Source organism: Artibeus jamaicensis, unplaced genomic scaffold (genome assembly GCF_021234435.1).
Source record: "Artibeus jamaicensis isolate MK-2021 breed Jamaican fruit bat unplaced genomic scaffold, CSHL_Jam_final scaffold_369, whole genome shotgun sequence".
Classification (NCBI taxonomy): Eukaryota; Metazoa; Chordata; class Mammalia; order Chiroptera; family Phyllostomidae; genus Artibeus; species Artibeus jamaicensis.
In genome coordinates, this window is record NW_026522042.1 from 26,334,860 (window position 1) to 26,352,124 (window position 17,265).

The following is a 17,265-nucleotide window of genomic DNA, read 5'->3' on the forward strand; positions in this document are numbered from 1 at the left end:
TTGAATTGATTCACTTACCAGTTACTAGAACTATTCAATTTGAGAACCCTATAAACAGCTCAAGGAATCCTTCTGTAAGCCTTTTTGAAATCTCAATATTATAAAAATAATAATCCTTCTCTAAGCATTTTTTGAAATCTCAATATTATAAATAATTAATTATAAAAACATATACTTGTGTTTAACTACACATTGGGACTACTACAATTTTACAGATCCAAACTCATTTATATTGTTACCCTATAGTGGTTTTCTTTTTTAAATAATAAAAGTGTGTATTCAATGCAGTGGCCAATATTTAGGCTTACTATTTGATTCTACATTTGTGGATGATAAACTGAAAGTTCACTAACATGAGGTGATGTTTAAATGGTTGTAAATAATACAAAATATTAATTCATGTTTTTCCCAATGCCTTTCAGACCATCTTAGAAAACTCAGTTGTTAATTGTAATTTAATTTGAGTCCTCCATAAAATATTAATGTGGACATTTTTTCAAAATTAAATATTGTGTCACATTGAGGACAAAAATTATTCAAATATTTTTGATTGAATAGATTTGTTTCTCCCAATTTGATATAACTGTTTTATATAACTTATAAATAGTATAGTTTTTAATAAAAATAACTTCTTAATTAATTATTTAAGTCCATATTATTTCTTTCTTAAGTCATTATGACCTGCCTGCAGTTATCACTATTAAACATTAGTTTCATTTAAATTTTAAGTTGACATTTGTGATCTTGAGAATATCATACTAAGGAAAATAAGTCAGACAGAAGAAGTTAAGAACCATATGACTTCACTCACATATGGGATATAAAACTTAAATCAACACAGAACAAACAAAAACTCCCTTGCAGACACAGACAATAGTATGGTGTTTACCAGAGGGAAGAGGAGTGTGTGTGGGTAGCTACTCAAAGGTACAGGAGTCGAATACATGGTGACAGAAGGAGACTTGACTTTGGGTGGTAGACACACAATGCAATATACAGATGATGAGTACAGAATTGTACACTTGAAATCTATTTAATTGTATTAACCAATGCCATCCCAATTAATTTAGTTTTTTAAAAAGGTAGTAAATACATGTTCTTCATTCTGTAATGGTACTTTAAAAATTATTCTGATTCTTGCAACTTATACTCTTTTATATTTTGTAATAAAGCTCTTTCAAAATTTTTAGTTATGACTTTCTTCTACTTTTTTTCTTTGTCCTACCTTTGATTAAAAATGTTGCTTTCCTTACAACAATTTTCCTTAAGAAATCTAGAACATAACACCCCCTGCTCACACACACTGTTGGTCTACAGTTCAGAAACTAAAAACACCTCAAAAATTCATGTGAAAAAACACAAAAAACAGCTTTGCACAGTGGCAGTAGCATGGCTGATCGGGTTTATTCAAGGCACAATTATTGCTAATTGAAAAAAAAAAACACAAAAAACAGTCTCTCAACAGATCCCTGAGGTTGTGAGGTTGGAAATGAATTCAAATAAAGGCCACTCTGAAGTTCAGTAATTAAAGCTTAATTTTCCTGGCGGAAGCAGGGTATTGATAAATCTTCTGGTCATGTGCCTTCTCACTCGTATGTATGGTGCAGATAAATCCTCCTATTTAACTGTCACTGTTTTATAGCTCATTTTCTTAATACATTAGACTTTTGTCCTGTTTGTTACATTTTAAAAACCATGGTATATTTAATGCTTGTACATTACTTAAAATAAATATATTGAAATTGTGAACATACATCATTCTAAGTACTGTGATCAATTTCTCAGAGAAGACACGAGGCACAGTAGATTATAAATAATATCTCTTGGATTTTTTTTCTTTCAAGTTCTCTAATTATTTTAACAGAAAATTTGGTTATTGAATTGTTACACTGTCATAGCCTATATGGTTTTATAGGTAATTAGACTTCACATCACTTGTCCTTAATTCCTAGAAAATTATATTCTAGTGTAATTTTATCACCTGAAATGGTTAAATGGAGGTTCATTTTCTGTGCACTTGAGAATTCCACTCTCCAGAAAATGGACCATGCATTATATCAATTTAATATATGACCTCATCATTGTCCATGTTGTTAAAATTTACTGCCTTTGTTATATGCAATAAAGGCAAACTATGTCTTTTAAAATATTTTAAGAATCTAAACAGTAATATATGTTCAATCGTCACTTTTATTATGATGTTTTGAAAGACAAAAAAGGGTGTTAATGATTCTTTAATTTGTGTGTAATGATCTACATATAAATTTTAACATGATATTTTGTATCCCATAAAAATTTATATTTATTCATCTCTTACTGATTTTTGTGTCATAGTCAGCTGTGTGTGATATATGACCCAGAAAGATTATTTTTATATTTTGGCATCTCTTCAGTTCTTCGTTTACTCTTCATTGCCTCTGAAGTATTCCTGTTAAAATATCTTCTCCTTTCCACTAAATAATTAAACCTTTTCTAGTGCTTATACTTGTCAGACAACTACCTATATGATAGTTACTATTTTAATGGTGGTTTAATTTTCATATGCATGTTGCTCTCTAGAAAAGCTTACCATAAAAGTAAACGGAACTCTAATTAGGTTAAAACACCAGTTAGTAAGAATATAACATACACTCGATACAGTGACTGTCCCTCCCTCCCTCCCTCCGTTTGTTCATCTCCCTCTCCCTGTCCCTCTCTGTCTCCCTTCCCCTCCCACTCCCCCCTCTATGAAACCAAAGAATACAGCACAAATAATCAACTACTATAGCTTCCTAAGCAAACAAACATATTTTAAATATTTGCTACTTGATGGTTAATGAGGTTTTTAAATTTGTTGTTCTTGTTTTCTCATGTTTTGTTGCCACTGTGATAAATCCTATACTTACCTTCTCTCCACCTGAGGTTCCTAATGAAATCTGCCTTAAAATGATATTAAGATGAGAACAATTTGTTATTTAATTCATGGCTGGAAAATACATGAAACCCGCTCCTCCACTCCCACGCAGACGTCTGATAAGTGTCACAATGCAGAAAACAGCATAGGTCTAAGTATTTGGCATTCATTTCTACCTTTGTCTCCCTCCAGACAAAATAACCAGTGTTGCTTAACAAGTCTTGACCTGACTTATTAACTCAATAGCAGGCTCAGGAAAAATAGAATAGAAAAAGTGACCTTTGGAACCAGGAAGCTTCATGATCCTAATGTTATCTTATGAAATTACAGAATAGTTTGTTAAAGTATCATCATTATAAAAGACATCTATGAAAAGCCCAAGGGAACAGCACACCTAGGAGCAAAACCGTGGATACTTTCCCTCTAAGCACAGGAACAAAACAAGGGTATTCGCTCTTGCTACTTCCTTTCAAAATTCTATTAGAAGTTCTATCTAAGGTAATTAGACAAGAAAACAAAATAAAAAACATGTATATTGGGAAGGAAGAAGCAAAACTATCATTATTCACAGATGACATGATCTTGTATATTTAAAAAATCATACAGAATTTACTAAAGGCTATTAACACTAACAAACAAGTTCAGCAAGACTGCAAGATGCAAGATTAATATAATATAATCTATTTATCTCTATACATGTACAATAATCAATACAAAAGTGATATTACAATTTCATGTGAGATAAAAATAATGAAATAATTAGAAAATAAATGGAAAAAGAAAACTTATAGTTTGAAAACCCTAAAGCATTATTTAAAGAAAAGTTAAATAAATATTATAAAATGGTAATACACCACAAATTAATCTACAAATTCCATATAATCCCTATCAGGATTTCAATTTCTTTGTGGAAACTGAGAACCAATTTTAAAATTAATATAGAGCTATATAGAAAACTATCAAGAAAATGAAAAGACAAGCCACAGAATGAAAGGAAATATTTGAAAATCATAATCTTATAAGGAACTTGTATCTTAAATGCATAAAGAACCCTTACAAATTAAAAATACAAATTCAAATATATGAGTTTTAAACATGACCAAAGGATCTGGTTAGATAGAATAGCAAGATGTTCCACATTATCGTTCATCAAAATAATACAAATCAAAGCCTCAGTAATATACCACATCAGATCCATTTTGTGTATGTGACTTAGGATGGTTTTATATGATGGCTATTATGAAATTATATAATCAAAATGATAAAATGAGATAACAACAAGTATTGGAAGCCTCATAAAATGCTGGTGGGAATGTAAAATGGTGCAGCCTCATTGGAAAACATTGTGGCAGTTCCTCAGCTGCTTACACATAGAGTTATTGCTGGACACAGCAATTCTACCCTTTCATTTATTTCCAAAAGAAATGGAACTTAAAATCATGCAAAAATTTGTCCAGTATTTATATGCTTTTGATGATAACAAACTTTTTCATGAAAGTCAAAAGGTGGAAATAACTCTGTAGCAATTGATGAATCACCAACATGTGACACATATCATTTGGCCACAAAGAGGAATGACTTACTGATATATGCTACTATATAGATAAACATTGCAAACTTTATGCTTCATGCAAGTAACGAGTCACAAAAGACCACACATTGCATGTTCCATATTTATGAAAAGTCCAGAATAGGAAAATCAATGGCAATAGGAAGTGGTGGCTTTGGGATGGGGGGCCCAGGGATCTGAGAAGATGACAGCTAAGAATGCAGTTTCTTTATGAGGTGATAAAAATGTTCTAATATTGGCCATAGTGATGGTTTCACATACCTGTGCATATACTAAAAAACATTGAATTATGTATTTTGGGTGAATTATATAGTATGTGAACCATATCTCCATAAAGCTGTTATTTAAGAAAAAGAAGTTATTATCAAAATTGGGTTGTGCATAGATATACTGAGCAGCTTAAAGCACTGAATTGCACAGCCCTGTGATTCAGTGAGGTGCATTATTGAACAGCTTTAAAGTTCTTTGGAAACTATTATGAACATACAATTTCACTCCATTATTATTAAAAGAAAAATATCTGGTTTAAAGCTCTGCAAGTACATATACTACTCTAAACATTATTTGCAAAAGCTGCCAGTAGTTTGATGTCTTTCCAAGGTAAATCCACAGCTCTAAGTGTAATATGCTCCCTGACTGGTGGCATGACTCAGTTGGAGCGTCACCCAGTAGCCCAGGAGTTGCGTGTCCGGTTCCTGGTCAGGGCACACACCTAAGTAGTGGGTCAGTTCTGGGTCTGGGCTTATCTGATGTCCCGCCCAAGCACTTTTGGGGAGGCAACCCATTGGTGTTTCTCTCTCACATCAATGTTTCTCTCTTCTTTCTTCTCTCTTTTCCCCTCTCTATAATAGCAATGAAAAAATGTCCTTGGGTGAGGATATAAATGAATGAATGAATGAATTGTTTAATTAATAATTTCCTTAATGCTTGCAATCAAAATTTTTTAAAAATTCCAAAATGCTTTTGTGTTCAAGCTTATGGTGTTAAACAGACATGTCTTCAAAAGAGGTAAAGAATGCTTAATGTGGGAACCTATTTGTAGAGACAAAATCTAAATATTGATTTGTCCAAGTATTGTCACAATATACAAAATACTATAAGCCCTAATAAGAGTTGTATCAGCAGAAAGATCCTTCCCAAAATGGAGAATTATCAAAAATATTTCACCTTGCATTTTCAAAAACTAAGTAGCATCAGTTTATAATTTACAAATTAAAAATTAAGTTGCTAAATGTATAAATTTCAATTACCTAACAAATATAGGGTCTGGCACAAATAACACCTCTTTTCTTACAAAATCATAAGCATGTAATTCTGTAACATAATATACCAGACTCAAGCATACCAAATGACATTTTAGGTGAAATGTTCAAGTTAAAATTATGAATTATTACATCCATATTATTACCCTACCAACCACACTCAAATAGGCCTTACTTCTACTGGTCCTTGTATATATTCAGAAACACTAGCCAGAAAATTTTTAACCAATCAGGCTATAACATTAATAATGCATTATTAATTATTATATTATATAAAATGACATATTTTGACATTTTAATTTTGTGTGGTTTGTCGTATATCACTATTACACTATTTACATTGTTATAAAATATTTTTAAAGAACCTAATCAACAAAACAAACGAGCAAGCAAGCAAGATATGTACATGCTTACAACAAGCAGAGGGGAGGTGGGAGGGGATAATGGGGGAAGAGGAGGGGTTTTCAGGGACAAGTATAAAGGACACATGGACAAAACCAGTGAGGGGTAGGATCTAGGGTGAGGAGTGGGGATGGCTATGTTAGGGGGGGAAGGTGGGGGTGAAATGGAGACAACTGTACTTGAACAACAATTAAATTTAAAAAGAAAACACTATATACTGAATTTCTTTAAGCACTGTTTTGATTTTTGAATAAAAAGGATATTAACCTACACTTTCATTTAATATTAGTTCTAACATGTTGTACAATTAGATTAGAGAAAGTTAATGAAAAACATGTGCAATTTTGCCCCACCTGCTGTGGTTCAGTTGGTTGTGCATCATCCCATAAAGCGAAACACTGCTGGTTTGATTCTTGGTGAGGGTACAGGCCTGGATTGCGAGTCTGGTCCCAAGATGGGGGTGCAGAAAAGAGGCAAAAATAATCAATGTTTGTGTATGACATCAATGTTGATGTTCTCTCCCTCTCTTTCTTTCTCCCCTCCCCCTCTCAAAATAAATAAATAAAATTATTTTAAAATGTCCATTTTTGAAGGTTTTGTTCATACTATTGACTATGAAATAACTGTGATACCAGTCAGCCTCTGTATGTTTCTCATCTTCAATTTTTAGCTGTTTTTTGTGAAGATTTAGAGCATGTCTTCTTCCAGAATTACAGTTTTGTCAAAAGAAAGCCACTAAGATTCTTTCTGGAAATGCAATGAAAATATTGAAACGATGGACCATAAAATCTAACTTGGATAATTATGTAAATGGGGATTGGAGAGAGCAAGGAGATTGGGTTGGCTTATCAAATGATACATAGTTAGCAGAAAAAGTGGGGTAGGTATGGTGGTCAGTATAACCATAGATTAAGATGTGTAAAGATTTTAGACTGCAGTACTTTGGTATGAGAAAATGTTTTAAATCTGACTATGGAGAGAGTAGCTAAAATAAAAAGGGAAAATGTTTATGAGCAGTAAGTTGAAGAAACAAATTCCACATATTGAATGTGTCTTCCAATATCTGATGAAAAACTCTACATGGTGGTCCAGTTACAGTACAGGAACCCATGATGAGAATGTATGACAGATTGAGAACTGAAGTTTGAAAGAACAATGACAGGTAAACAATTTTCATTAGGTCAGCCAATAAAATGATTAAATGTGAAATACTGTGGTTTATAAACACACCAAAAAATATGCACACCAGTCTTTTTTAATGTCTCCTAGTGTAACAGTAAATTAAGTTGACTAGCAATTATTCTGGGCCTTTTGATGGTAAATTTAAGTAAAATATGAATTCACAAGAACATTTATTCAATGTCCATATGAAGTATTTGATTTTAATATTACTTCATCTAATATTTTTATCCCCCTATCTTCTTCTCAAAAGTGTATTACCTATAACTATTTCTGTTATGTAGAATTATATTACTGGTATAATAACAACATTTGGACAAATTAAAGTCTTAAATAAGCATGAGAAATATCTTTAAAACTTAGATGTTATAAATCAATATGCAGCATTAAATAAGACAAAATTATTATAGTATTTTCTATCAAAACCATATCTGGTATAGATAAACCAAAATACATTGAAATTTTTAGATAATTACTATTTGTCATATATAATGCACACACACACATAACACCTTTATAGAATTAGAAAACATGGGCAGTAAAAGTATACAGAAACTTGCTGTTGATGGTTTGAAACTTCTTTGAGAACTGTAAAACTGTTTCATAGATCCTTTGTCATGGGTGGACTTTATCAACTCAATATTAGTTTTTGTTAAAAATAATATGATTTATGAATGTTGATTTGTTAAAATGTAAGTAGGAAATTTAGGTTTATGATGGTAGTTCCAAAATAATATTAGGGTATTTTAACAGTGTATCGATAATTATATAAATCCTGCTTTGTAGAAATACTCATTTAAATTTAATAAATTGGATTAATATATAAATATGTAAGCAATAATAACTGCATTATTAAATCAACTAATTGAAGCAAATTAATTTGGATTTGTAATTTCAAATAATAAAAAACGAATGGTATGCAATCTAAGCTCCCAATCATCATTACTACTGATGCCTCTGAGTTGACAGGTTTATAAGGGGAAAGATTTCATAATTTGAAAGAATGAAGCAATTATCTTTTTATAATGTAATTTATGTAATTTGACAATCAGGCATGACATAACGGCAATATAAACATTAGTAATGTCTTAATATGAATAAAATTGAAACAATATTCATGATTCCTATGCATTTCCTTCTCTACTTTCATATGATTTAATTTAATAGAACTTAAAAGAAATGCATTATAATTCAGGAGTTGACATTTTCAACAATAAATCAAATGAATCAAGAGTAAGGTACCTAGAGAAGACAATAATACAATAAAATTAAATTAAAAGAGAAAATTCAAATCTCTGCCTATGAGAATAGAAACATATTATAAATTTTATGTAATGAAAAGTTTATTAATATATATTAGCTTGTATTTTCACATATATTAAAATACAGGGATACAGGCAACTGTCACTGTTTCAAGAATGTAGGAAATGGCGAATTAACTATCCCATGTTCTGGTAGCTCAGTGACAGAGTCAGGAATTGAAACCAGAGATTAGCAACAAAAACAAAAACAAAAAATTGGTGGATTTAGCCACCAATGTGCACCACGCTCTCCCACACAAAAAAGTATATCTTCAATGCCTTATGTGACAATAAACTTTAATTATAGTTATTAAGAAAAAACACACAGAGCTCCCTTCATCTTCAAATTAGATGCTTCTTTTTAAATTAAAGAAGACATAACCATTCTCATTGTCTTTCTTGCATAATAAAACAAGCAACATCTCATGACTGAAATATGTTGAGGTTTCAGCAATATTAGGAACTAGTACTCTTGATTGAAATAATTATCTATTGTTTTATCTAATACATCCTTGAAACACTCCCACAGTCTTTAAAACTTTTGGGGTATCTTAATAATGAATATTCATTTGAGACTAAAACTCTTTCATATTGAAGCTTTGCTTTATATGTTGATTAAGACACAAGTGTCTGTATAAATTTCTAAGCAATTTCAAGTCTACTTTAAATTCATGATTAAAGACACTCAAATATAGAGTGTAAAGCATAAATTTAAATAAAAATTATGGAGTTAAATATTGTAAAAGTATCAACTACCTGTTACATATTTTTATACAAGTCTTCAGTTACAAGAAAGATATTACTTGTTGGCATTATTAAAAGTGTTATTGTGTCCTTTATATTCTCCAGCAATATAATAGATATATGAATAATTGAAATATTATCTACTTTTTAAAGGAATGTTAAAGCATTCAGGTCTCTCAAGATCAAATTAAAATAAGCTTGAGAGGAAACTATCATTAATATTTTAGAACTCACTCTTTTATATTATGACAAAACAAAGCCAAAACAATGAAAGTAGCACGTGTGTATTTTTCATTTTCAGTCTAAAGGGTGACCTTGTAGATCTTGCCGATGTGTTATTGGGCAACAACTACACTCAGTAATTTCTTTCTTAATATTTGTAGCTGGAATAACTTGGCAAAAACATAAGGTTTATATGACCCTCAGTTTTAAATAATTTAACTCATCTGGAAATATCTTTGTTAGACATCACATTGCTATGGTATCTTTCCTCCACTTACCAAATTTATTATCATGTTGGGATTTGGTAGGTCATCAAAAGGACCAATTGGATTTTCTCCCCCCAAAGTGTTCATTATTCAAGTTCAATATTTGACACTAAACAATGGTTTGTCTAAAATAATTACGATAATAGTAAAAGCAACGTCATGTAACATAATTTTAACTTCATTATTTGTCTTATAAACCAGTTAGATTAGATTAACATATATAACTGTAACATAGTATTATTCCAAATTTTTGTCTCCTAGTCTGACATCACAATAACATTTTTCATAGGATACCATCTAAAAACTTTAACTTAGTTTGTTTCAATTTGAATCAAAACATTTCTATTAGCTTCCTTCATAAGTACCTTCAGTGATATTTTATTGTTATGGTTTTCCACCTGGATAATTTATGTCATACATCCCATTTTATTGCTTTACTTTATAGTCACAATTTTCCTAATTGTTAATTTTATCATTTGCTTTATAAGGTCATATATTTACATGTAATTCATTTACATAGACTTTTAAAAAATACCCTGTGGAAGTTACATTTTATAGTTGCTATTCCTTTTTTGCAATGCAATTACCTGACTTAAGCTTCGATTGCCCAGGCATCCACTTCAAAGAGCCATGTCTGATATGGCTGCTGCACACACACAGACACTCACACACAGAATACCAGTCACAGGACTACAGAGCCAAGCTGTCCCTCACCGTTCCCTCCACCCACTCCCAAGCACACACCGTGTCCCTACCTCAGGATTCTTGGTTTTACAGATCTTGGCTGACTAGTCTAAATGACAATTTGCAATCTAGTTTTTTTTCCCTTCTCATGTTTTAAATTTTCAGTTTTTAAAAATCCATTAATACAGAATAAGCCAGGAAACCCCCACCCTTGATTCAATAAAAGCAGAAATACCCACCATACTCTCCTCATCCCCTAACTCTACCCTGTGCTCCCAGGTGTGCCAGGCAATTTCCAGGTCTTGTTTGTAACAAACCTCGTCTCTTTCCTGTTTCCTGATGGTTATTGCTGAAGGTGTCTTATCTTTAGGGTGAGAGCTTTGCTTGCCTACAAAAACTTGTTTATAATAAAAGGATTCTATCTGTACAAACTTGAGATTCTTAAAGCTGTTATGAAAACCAAAATCCTATTTAAAATATGATTCAAGGTGTAAGTTAACAAGGTTGTTTTGAGAGGGTACATATGAAGAAGATCAAAAAGGAAATTCAATACATTCAAGGGTGAAATTGTGGATAAAAAAGAAAAACAGTTGTGTGTTTCGTGAATGTGATATCACCGTTTACAGTTTTCCACCTCTTCTAATATGTACAAAAATGTCTACCTGTGCAAATTGAAATATTTTCATGCAAAGCGGAAAGAGTGTAATCCATTATTGACCTTTGCAGTGCCCACTCCTCCAATTATTTAGTACCTGTGGGTATGTTGCTGGTGCGAATAGGGCTCTTCCACTGAGTCAGGAGAAAAGAATTTTGGAAATCCACAAGTAAGAGGATAAGGTTTCGTGGTAAGATTTATTAGAGCAACAACAATGGACTGCACCCAGTCTCCTGGTGTCTTATCCACTACCAGATGGCTTAGCTCCATCTTGCCACAGGGTAAGTCCAGTCTCTGGGGTTGCAAGCCCACACTTGTCCCCACCAAGCCAAGAAGGGCCAGAGCCCAGCACACAGAAGTTCTCTGTCTCATTTCCCCATCTGACCATGGGCCACCTAAGCTGTGCTTGTGCCACAACCAGTGTTGTACTTGGGCTCACTCTTGGGCCTGCTCTTGGACCTGGGGTGCAGCCAGGCCCTCAGGCCTGCTGTGGAGAGACAGTGCAGGAACAATGAATGAACAACTGCCACCCACATAGGCCTTTGTTAAGCTTTGAATATATTATCTCAGGTTTGGGAGAGAGCAGGTTTTTTTCCCAAACTAATGTACCTCTTTCCTAGTCCTTCATGGGCTTGTGCTGTGTCCTCCCCATACCCAACTAACTGGGTCTTTTTCTCAGGTTCACCAGGCTAGACTCACCCATTTATGTCACCTTTTTGGCTTCTAATACCCACACCCCAAATGTTTCGCCTTGTTATCTGGCTTCTACTGCACATGGAATTATCTTTCCCTCTGCCATCTCGACTTTTATTGGGCATGTACCGAGCAAAAGAATTTCCCCTTTGTTGCTATTCCTCTCCCTGCAGTGTCTGAATGACTGGACCAGTCCTCTCCTAGGGAGACTAAAAGCTGATCCTTCTTCCCCACGTGGGGGGAAGGAGGGCTATTTAAACCCTTTGGTGGGGATTTGACTAGCAGACTAGCAACCAAGGGATTTGAAGCTTCCAGACTTAAGCCTGATTAAGTATAAATTCCAGACTCAATCAGGCCCAGCCAGTCTAGCTCCTTTCCCTTTATTAACTCCTAGCTGCTGATGCTAATGAGTAAAGAGGAAGGATTAAAGACAAAGGCAAACTGAATGTTAGGGTCTGTTAGACCCTCTTCCACTAACTACTATTATAATTATATGTAAATAACTTCTAAACTTATTATATAAAGTCAAACTAGAGTATAGGCAATAATAACTCATTAAACTTGGGGTCTACAGGGAGAAAATATACACCTAAATAAAGTAGTTAGGTAGACTACGAAAAAAAAATGAGTAAGATGCTAATGTAACAGAACCCAGGTTGGCTGCTTGCCACAACAAAAGCCAAACTCATAAGAAGGTGCTGATGAAAAGGAAAGAGGTTAGTTATTTCAATGCCACTTACCCAAGATTCTCACCCTGAAACCCATCCTAACATCTCAGTGCAGCCTAGGTCCCCAGTGCAGGGCATGTGTGAGGTAACTACACACTGATGTTTCCTTCCCTCTCTTTCTCCTTCCTCTCAAACTTCAGGAAAGCTGAAGCATTGATCCCAATGGCTGGGTGCCTCAGCTTCCCTACATTCCAGAGGCTCTGAAGTAGGAAGTCTTATGACTCATAGTCTAAGTATGAGGTGAGATGCCATGACCACAGACTGACTTGCACAAAATTGTCCACTATAGCAATGGCTAAAATCAGATATGTTCTGAAAAGATGGGACATACAGCATTGGTCTTATCAGCACCACACACCCCTACCAAAGAGCAATGCTGTTATTACTATGCATTCATTTATAACAAAATTATTTTATATATTAATTATCCTCTTTTATACATCAATGTCAACTAAATTCTTCTAACTCTACACTACCTTACAACGTTGCCCCTTTTCCTCTACTCAATAAATGACTTATTCACTCTAGAAAAGATGGTCTGTAGATACAAAATACATGAAGTCTTCTAGAAGCCATGTAAATGATCATCAATATAGCCTCTTGGGAGGTGGCAACAAGAAATTCCTTATCCAGTTTGTTATTTATCAAAGTTTCGCCTTACTGGACATTTACTTACCCTGAATTCATCATTGTTTGTAGAATTCAGTCAGTCCCATGATTCCTTCTGCCTCAGGGTCAACAGCAGAGTTGCAGCACAAGAGGTAAAGCATATGCACTATGAGGGTAAGGCCCATGAATCTGTTTGTTGTCCCTGTGTGCAGCCAGCCATTCAAACATAAGGTAAATGCCAACCAAGTCTTCTTCCCGAGCTGATCTCTCCCTCTGTGCTCCCTGTTCCCCCTCATTTCTCTCTACCCCCTTCTCTGCTGGTGCAAGAATAATGGTGAGGACCAGAATCTACTTGTCTTTACCACCAGGGGTCTGGAAGGTCATACACACCTATCTGCTTAAATAACACACTATTTAGGTCTTTATTGACCATCTCATTTACAATTAAAACCTCCATTTGATTAAGCATCCCTGTTGCCCCTTCTATCTTTTTTCTATAATAATATTGACTATCTCCTACTCTATATTATATATTTAACAAATCCTCTTTGAATTTATGCCTATTCTTAGAGGATGAACCCTGTTAAGAAGGACTTCCTATTTTCTCTGCAAGATCCTTAGGATCTAGAGAAGTAGACATTCACCAAATACATTTGAATAATTTAGCAATGTTTGAATGAATATACCTTCAAAACTATTTATTTTCTTATCCAGATAACATGACAAAATGTCTAGATACATTTTGGAATCAATGAGTTAGATATAAATTATTGTGCATATTAAACACCTTAAAATATAGTTTTGCATTCCATTTTATATTTGTATTTCCCATAGTTCTTCAGCTATATTCCCGATGAAATGGATATTTCTCAGAGGTATATTTTTTAAGAGTGAATATTTTACTTCCCAAAAAACCTTGGGTTTGTCCAAAATCTTCATTTTCCATTGTACAGTGGAGGACATGTGAACTGGTCACAGAAGACTTGAGTTAAATTTATTCCCTTTACAGACATCCTACAGATTTCTCTATTGTTACCTGTTGTCTAAAGTTACTAAGAAAAACCATCCTTTAATTTCCCTCTTTTAGTGATCTCCTATTTATTTTCCCTGGACGCTTGCAGGATTTCTTCTTCGAACCCAGAGATCAATGAGTTTACTAGAACACGTGTCAGTCTTTTGGAAGTTAATGTTGTGGAGTCGCTGAATTACAGTGAGTGTTTTGAACTGTCTGTTCAGTTTTTTATTCACTATAGGAACTGTTCTGTTATTTTAAAATATTTTCTGTATTACTTTTTCTGAATAGTTTCTGTATTATTTTTCCTGGTCTAAACATCAATTTTCAAAAACATCAGTTATGTGTATTTTGTATCGGCACTGCTTTTATCCAGAAACTCTTGAAACCAATTTTGTATACTTGCTTTATCTCACTACTCTGTAGTATATTCATATATCCCCCTTGTTGCTCCTGTTGCTGTTTTATCTGAACAATCCTTTTTGCAAGATTTTTACTGTGGTCTCATTGCTTCCTTTCCTGTATTCTACCATGTCTTCAACTTATTTCAAACATCACTTGATTTCATACTGCTCATTTTTCTGTTCGATCATTTAATATTTTAAAATTTTGCACCATAAAATGTCTTCTCTTTCATAGAATACATTTTAAAAGTATCTTATCAGAAACTTTTTCCATGGTAGGAAAGTTTCCCTAGCCTGTTCATTCCCATCATCATTATTATATGATCATTTGTATTTCAGTTTGCTAATCCCATCTATAGCCTCCAATTCTTCTCTTCTCCCAACCACAACTAAAAAGATTTGTGACTAAAGCTTTTAATTATTATAAAGTATGTATTTGATATTCCGATTTTAAGTTGACTGATAGTTACCAAAATATGCTGAGATTATTGGTGGAAATTCTGAAGAGAACCAATGAATACCACTTTTAAAGAAACTTTATCTCACGTTCCAAACCAAATTAGTCCACCTATACCCTCATCTCACATAAGAAATAAATGTTTGTTTTTTATGCTTTCTGGTCAAAGTGCCTTTCTTTGTGTAGTAATCTCCATGTAGGAGAAGATTGTAGTGTGAATTCACATCAAGGTATCTGGCATCTAGTACAATGTGTAATACTTGTTTTCAGTGAGAGAAAAATAATTGTTATGAAGAAAAAATAACTAATAATTGTATAGTACCTACTGTGTTGACATGAATTGTTTTAAGCTCTACATATTTTTAAGTTTATTTAATCCTCACAACAACCCAGGATGGTAAGCACTATTGCTGTCTCTACTTAACGGTTGAGGACACCGAGGCAAACTTGGGTATAGAACTTGCTTTTGATCCCAAAGCTTGTAAGTGGCAGATCCCTTTCAAGCCCAGACTTCAGTACTGAATCTAAGACCTGGTTGTTTAGCTATTTTGGTAAATTGTTCTTCAAGCATTATAAAAAGAAGCCCATTTGATAACTATTTGCCCAGTCTAAATTCATTTAGGGCACATTTGAAAATACCTAATTTTCTAATTTATAGTTACCTAATTCCTTGCTACACATAAGTATAAAGTAACACCCTCTGGGGATTATCTCACTAGCACTTCACTTACTTTTCACAGAATAGAAAGCAGCAAAACTTACTCATTTAGATAAGAGTTCAAAAGAAAGGAAATCTAAGAGGGAGACTGATTTCCTCAACAAAGCACCAGCTTCCAAAGGAAACTTTGGCAAAGCACCAGGTCAGACTTGTGGAACAAGGAGTAATAAGAAATTCATCTCTTTCTTTCCTTTTTCTTAGCAAAAGAAATTCTGTTTCTTGTCTCTAAAGGATCCTCTATTACCATGTCAGGAACTAAGTTTATTTAAGCTTCACACTGCAGCTTAGAAAAATCAGAGTCTAGATGTGAGAAGAGAGACAAAAACAGAGAGTCAACTAGGAACATACAGATTTCTGTATTAATTAATGTGGAAAGAAACCACTTGGATTCTCTATCTATGCACACACATATATTATTCTATATTTAATATGTATATCCATACTAATGTGTGCAGGTATGTGTTTCTCATAATATAATAAACATTCCCCAATCCATTAGCCACCTGTGTTCTGGGACATGGACAACAGTAGACATCTGTCTATGTCCTCTTCACTCACCTATTTCCTTTGCTGTCCATTGCATGAAATTTTGGTTATCATTTCCTCACTTGTCATTTGGTCATCTGTGTGTGCACTACAATATCTGTATGTGTGTGCTTTCACAATGGAAATGCATAATAAGCCTAACATATTATTCTGAGAAAAATTGTCAGACATAGTTTGAATTAGGGATATTTAAAAAATATCTAACCCAGATTCCTCAAAAAAATTGAGAAACTGTCAAAATGAACAGGAGCCTAAGGAAAAGTGATGACCAATTGTGGTATGATATCTTGATGGGAGTCCAGAAACAGAAAATAGATATTAGGAAACACCTGAGAAAATCTGAATAAAATATCAAGTTTAATTAATAGTAATGTGTCAATATAGGGTTGTTAATTGTAATAAATGCATTATATATGACTGAATCACAGAAGAAAATAGCTGAATGTATATTAAACTCTCTAATATCTGCAAGTCTTTGAAAAACCTAAAATTTCTATAAAATAATTTTTAGAAAGTACTACTGTTATTATTATATTGATTTTATAGAATGTTAATATTAAAATATATTTTAATTACTGAAGAAATAGTAGTTCATATAATCATTTTGTGAAATGTGCATTTGATTTCAGTTGAAACTCAGTGATCAAGATATTTTTTCAGTATCTCTTTTTTTACATTGTTTCATTGTTGTTCAGTTACAGTTGTATCCATTTTCCCTTCACCACTCCCTGCCCCCCCAGTCATCCCCACTTCCCACCCTTGATACTATGCCCCTTTGGTTTTGTCCATGTGTCCTTTATACATGTCAATATCTTTCTTGAAAATGTCAAATCTAGAAATCTCTCAAAAAATGGTTATTTTTTTCTTAACCTTATCATTTTCAATATAGATTTATGAGTTACCTATCATGACTTTGAGAC